Source organism: Schistocerca serialis, chromosome 2, assembly GCF_023864345.2.
Source record: "Schistocerca serialis cubense isolate TAMUIC-IGC-003099 chromosome 2, iqSchSeri2.2, whole genome shotgun sequence".
Lineage (NCBI taxonomy): Eukaryota > Metazoa > Arthropoda > Insecta > Orthoptera > Acrididae > Schistocerca > Schistocerca serialis.
This window is the reverse complement of record NC_064639.1, coordinates 365,976,108-365,982,397: the sequence shown is the minus strand read 5'-3', so window position 1 is coordinate 365,982,397 and position 6,290 is coordinate 365,976,108. Positions and strand designations below refer to the sequence as shown.

General features: G+C 41.7%; 1 pseudogene; it reads right to left on the bottom strand.

Moving 5' to 3' along the window:
• Positions 1-652: 652 nt before the first annotated feature.
• On the bottom strand, positions 653-770 carry LOC126459526 (5S ribosomal RNA; annotated as a pseudogene).
• Between the last annotated feature and the right edge of the window lie 5,520 nt (positions 771-6,290).

Genomic DNA, 6,290 nt, shown 5'->3' with positions numbered 1-6,290 from the left:
ATATGTAACAATCCTTCATCTTCAGACAATTTTGGCATGAGAAGTAATTTACGTAACAATAAGTCAAAGCAGCGAATTCCGTAATCATGTTAAAAGCCATTTACTATTGTAGATCGGTCAATTTAAATACTTTCAAAACAGTTTAACAGCAGTTCAGTTGTTAGGTAACTGGTAGGGTAAAGAGCTAGTAATTAGTTTCACGATGTAGCTGCAAGTTTGCTTTTGTCCATGACTGAGAATTTTTCTGGGTGATCATTGTGTTTTCATAACGAGCGCGAGTCGGTGCCTTTGCGACTGTCCACGCCTGCCAACACGCTACAGCAGTAAAGTAATTTAATTTCAAAGTCAAGAGTTTTAAGCGATTTCGGTCACACGAAGTGAGCTGGCGACCGTTCATTTGCAGTAATTTACAAACAGAGTAAAAATAAGTTCGTCATTTAGGTCCAAAATTTCACTAGTTAAGCACCCCGTCTTCAGGCCACAAGTGGCCCATCGGGACCATCCGACTGCCGTGTCGTCCTCAGTTGAGAATGCGGATAGGAGGGGCGTGTGGTCAGCACACCGCTCTCCCCGTCGTTACGATGGTTTTCTTTGACTATTCGGTCGAGTAGCTCCTCAATTGGCATCACGAGGCTGAGGGCACCCCGAAAAATGGCAACAGCACATGGTGGCCCGGATGGTCACCCATCCAAGTGCCGGCCACGCCCGACAGCGCTTAACTTCGGTGATCTGACGGAAACCGTTGTTCCCACTGCGGCAAGGCCGTTGCCCGAAATTTCACTAGTTAGGTGCCGTATTATTTTGAACATTTTTTATTTCTACCGATCGTTATAGCGCAAAGTAAATCGCACAATAACGATCAAGTTGCGACAGCACCAGACTTCTACCGGGTTATACGAGGGCTGTTCAATAAAGAATGATCATAATTTTTTATGGTCATAATTTCTCGAGCTAAAATTTAATCTTATGATATTCAGTTAGCTTATGGTAATGTGCAACAAACACGTCGTAGTAGCTTCAATGTTGGGACTCCTGGTTCCCGCCTGTGAGAGGCAGGCAAGGTCAGACATGCTCTTTATCGCCTACCACTGCAATGGAGGTACACGCGAGGAACAATATGCGGCTCTGAAATTCTGCTTTCGTCTCAACAAATCTTCGGCTGAGGCCTATAAAATGTTACAGGAGGCCTATGGAGAGTCTATCCTTCCCTACAGCACAGCTCGAAGGTGATTTAAAATCTGTAAAGACGGAAGACAGTTTCAAAGGAAGGTGGACCCGGTGCTCCAGTTACTGCCCTTACAGAAGAAAACATCAACACTGCTGCTGTCATTGTGAGGATCGACGAATTACGTTAAAATCACTTTCTGAAATACCGAACATTTCGTTTGGTGCCACCTACACGTTGGTGACAGAAAAATTACACATCATTTGATTCTCAAACAAAGGGACATTCACGTGCAGGCCTGCATGCAGTTAAAGTTGATGTTATGGGAAGATACGTAGTTTCTTTCAAATGCAATCACTACTGATGAATCCTGGCTACATCATTTTGATCCTGAGAACAAACAGCAAAGTTCAGTGTGGAAATCTCCATCATCGACCCCCAAAAAAGCAAATGTGGTTGCTTCTGATCATCTCATTCTTTGATATTCACAGAATATTGCAACTCCATATCAGGCGCAAAAGACGACATTTCCGTGTAGCAGGCTGAATGCTGCACCACGGTAACGCGCGACCGCATATTGCTAATGTTGTTGTTGAATATCTTGCAAAAATCTACGTGAAGTGCATCCCTCACTCTCCATATAGCCTGGATTTAGCCCCATATGATTTTTTTCGTTCCCTAACATGAAGAAACACCTTCATAGGAGGCATTATCAATCATCAGACGCAGTGGTGAAGGCTGCGGAGGCGATTTTGAAGGTCCTCTCAAAAAATGGTTTCCAGCATGTATTTGAAGACTGGCAGAAACGCTGGGACAAGTGCATCGCATTCATGGGAGACTACTTTGAGAAGGACCATCAAAATTATATGAGTAAAGGTATGTTGTCAAAAAAAATTATGGTATTCTTTATTGAACAGCCTTCGTACTTTCACTCCAGATTCGACGCCATATCTCAAATTAATATCAACCGATTAGCAACGCCGTAATTCTTTACTTAGTCTACCATCCGGAGAGGAAGGGGTGTGTTGTAGTGTGAAGCGGATTTGAAGCCTGCTCCTCCTGAATACGCGTCTAGTGTCATAAACACAGCGCTGTTTCTGTAGGTGGAGTGAAATGGAAGGACAAAGCAGGGAATGAGAAGTTATTGGAAAGAATGAATGAGAGAAGACTGTCGAAACCGGCAGCAAAATGTGGGTAACGAAGTTGACTAGGGTTCTCGATGACTACGTTCTGTCCTATAAAGGACGTTTTAGGAGAGACTATAAATGGAAGCAAGTCGCTAGATAGTGAAACCACCTGCCAATAGACGAAATCAGATTAATTTCGTAACATTGTAAAATTGAAAGTATGGTGCACGAGGGCAGAATGGGTAATATTGAGCTCGTAGTGAGAGGCCTGCTTTTAGGGCAGTGCATGAGTGAATTGAAAAAGAAAAGCTATTGCCCTTAATGGCTCTCGAATGTTGCTAAAAGATACATAATTTTATTAATAAACGTAGCTGTTTCTATTTGATTATCAGCCACACAGCAAAAAATCCACCTCTTTAGATTCCATCACTTGTCCATAACATTGTTCTGGTATCGTCAATGACTGAGGAAATACGTGTGCTTTTAACTCTTGAGCTTACTCCAATCTGTATAATGACACACATGATGCACTTTCTCAGCCGAATATCTCTTTCTTATCGTCGCAGCTACTGCACAAACGAAACCATTAGCATCTGATATCTCTCCTATAATAGCCCAGGTATCATCTCAGAGTTGTTCTTTTTCACTTCTGAGTGGTAAAGTGTAGATAAATTGCACTGCTACCTAGTTCCAGCTGCTTGAGACAGAGCACCGCATCTCCTTTGATGTTTATCGCTGGCGCATAATGACAGAAGCGTTTAAGCGACGAGATCCTGCCTGCGGTAATAGGGCGAGGCGTCCGCCGCTACCATCTAATTACCGTCCACTTCCGCTCGCAGTCCGTCTCATACCTGCTACACGCTGTGCAACGGACTCTTTTATCCCAGGGCATCGGCAGAAGCTGCAGGGGTAGCAGCATCAGCAGTTATTCATCTGTACCTTTTAGAAATGCAGCGTTTTAGTCGGCCGTTTTTATCTACTGAGTCGATGTCTACGTACAAATAAGGGGGACCAGAGCGAGTAATCCGATTTCACAAGACTATATCCTCTACATGAAACAAGACAGAAACTTGGAATGAATTTTTACATTTACGCGTTCTAAAAATAAAAAATAATAAAAATTTAAAAAAAACGCTCAACCACCAAGGACTTACATGTTAGAGTGCACGATGAAGTTTTTTATTTTTTAAAGGATTTTTTTTTTTTTGTCCGCAGCTCGTGGTCGTGCGGTAGCGTTCTCGCTTCCCACGCCCGGGTTCCCGGGTTCGATTCCCGGCGGTGTCAGGGATTTTCTCTGCCTCGTGATGACTGGGTGTTGTGTGATGTCCTTAGGTTAGTTAGGTTTAAGTAGTTGTAAGTTCTAGGGGACTGATGACCATAGATGTTAAGTCCCATAGTGCTCAGAGCCATTTGAACCATTTGAACCAAAGGAAAAATTTCCAGTGGTGAACTTCTTATAGCTTACTTCTTTCACCACTTTATATTTAATTTCGCTCAGATTATTTAAAACGCTTTTCCCAGTTTCGTTTATCAGCGCCCGTTATCTCCGTCTCAACTGGTCTTCATTCCTAACCTCAGGCAATGTATTACGCGTGGTAGTGTACTTGGACAACATTCAGCTGTAACTGCTATATCTAGTTAATACATAGGATTAGTAACAAATAGGATAAGAAACATTTCTCTACTAATAACCATTTGTGTGTGTGTGTGTGTGTGTGTGTGTGTGTGTGTGTGTGTGTGTGTGTGTGACTGGCGGTCAACGGCTCGATGAAACCATTCCGAGGTATTCACCGTCAGTCACACTCGGTGATGGTACTAACAAATCTCTCATCTATCCTATCTTCTTTTTATATTCTTCTTAAAAATAACAAAATTTTATTTATATTTCAACCTCAAATTATTGTTATTTTGAATCATTCTTTGTAAATTTTGTAGATAAAACAAAAGGAAAGAAAACTGTAAAAAGATGAAAAACGAAAATTGTAAGATGTACGACCTGTTTTAAACATCAGGTAACAGGTATAATTTGGCAATAAATAAATTAAAAAAAAAAAATATTTGTAACTGCTATATCCCGTGGGTAAAGTAAACTTCTCCCATATCTTCAAAACGTAAAAGTATTGTGTTTCTCCTCTGTTCAGGTGAATATGAATCTGATTCCTGTCATACTTAAAGACATAATTCATTCCTAAGTAAACAGTTTTTGCTTTATATTTTCACTAATCAATTATGTAAATCACTATAGTCTTGGAGATTTCGAAATGGAAGATAAATCCAAATGTTCACTGAACGGTCGTAACTACCATATTTATGCAGGTGGGCTCCACAGGAGATAACGTTGTCATCCAGTGGGTGGGAGGGGGCCAGGGGAGAAGCAACGTCGGCTATCTTCTAGATGAATAAAGATATAAGGGGCGATCAAAAAGTTTCGTTTCGGAAGCGTCACTAAACCGCTTGATTAAATGTCAGTTCTACACTCACTCCGAAGTCGCGCTGGGTTGCATATACGCTGCAGCAATGCCCTCAAACGAAAACTTATTGATCGCCCCTTGTAGAAACTTGGGATGAATTTTAACTTAAGCTTTGGACCGTAAAGTTCTTACAAGGGTATATCTTTTACAAACATGCACATACAACCTTTTGCCCTTTTTTACGATGACATTTCATTCACTTTCCACAAGTGTTCAATATGATACCCACTGGACGCACGGCAAACACTCAGACGATAGTCAAACTCGTCCCATACTTTTGCGATAATGTCTGGAGTTAGAGCATACGTTGGTATTACTAGGCGGGGTTGTCGTTCATGCCAGTCCTTCGGAAAGAGGGGCATACAGAAGGAATCTTTTTACCTTCAGCACCATGCCATGAGATCGGGCGATATTTGAGGCCACGCAAGGTCCGTAAGCTCCTTACCGTGAAAAGTGCACTGCTATACACACTACAACAATTACACCACACAGCCGTCACTGAATTGCACGTGTTGAGATGGAGACCGCTAAATATCTTTTGTTCCTGTGTTGGCCGGCCGGGGTGACCGAGCGGTTCTAGGCGCTACAGTCTGGAACCGCGCGACCGCTACGACCGCGGGTTCGAATCCCGCCTCGGGCATGGATGTGTGTGATGTCCTTAGGTTAGTTAGGTTTAATTAGTTCTAAGTTATAGGGGACTGATGACCTCAGAAGTTAAGTCCCATAGTGCTCAGAACCATTTGAACCATTTGTTCCTGTGTTGTCTCAATCTTGACCCGACGCTTGTTGATTAATGAACGTGCGAGCAAGCAAGCTAGCCGCACCCAGGAGACCCCTTCCTCGGTAAGCTTTAAGATGAAATTTAAAATTCACCCCACGATTTTATCTTCTTTGTTGTGGAAGATACTTTCTCGTGAAATCGGATGAATATGAAATACCCGGTTCTTTACATTTAGTATTCCGTAAAGTCTGATTTCGAGACAAATTGAGTTAGATGTAAGGGGAACTGGTTACCTTGGCTAAAAAGGACACCACAGTTAATAACATTTTTCGGCAAAAATGGAAATTTTACTTTTGTAGCCTCCATTATGATCAGTGTCTTTGTTCCATCAAGATCGTAATGTACGTATTCATTTAGAAAATAAGTCTGTTTCCATCTCCATGTAATACTCATCTACAACACAGGAAACGTCTTCAGTCGACAAAAATTTTAGCCTCTTTTATTGCAGCTCTGAAACAGAATTTTACATACTGTAATTAATAACTTCTATAGACAAGGGATAAATCGGTAAGCTTAAAATTCACGTGTGTTTTGCGTGTACCTTGGTTGTTCAGTCAACTGGCAATAAACAATCTGGTGGCCTTCTACTCCTTTCCAAACAGAATAGCATTTAGGATGCTCCAAATGTGGAAAATTGTACGTTAATGCAGATCAATAGGGAAAACAATACCACAAATTTCGAATACAGTATTAATGGAGAGCAGCTTGAGACAGTCACGTTGTTTAAATATCTAGGAGTAATACTG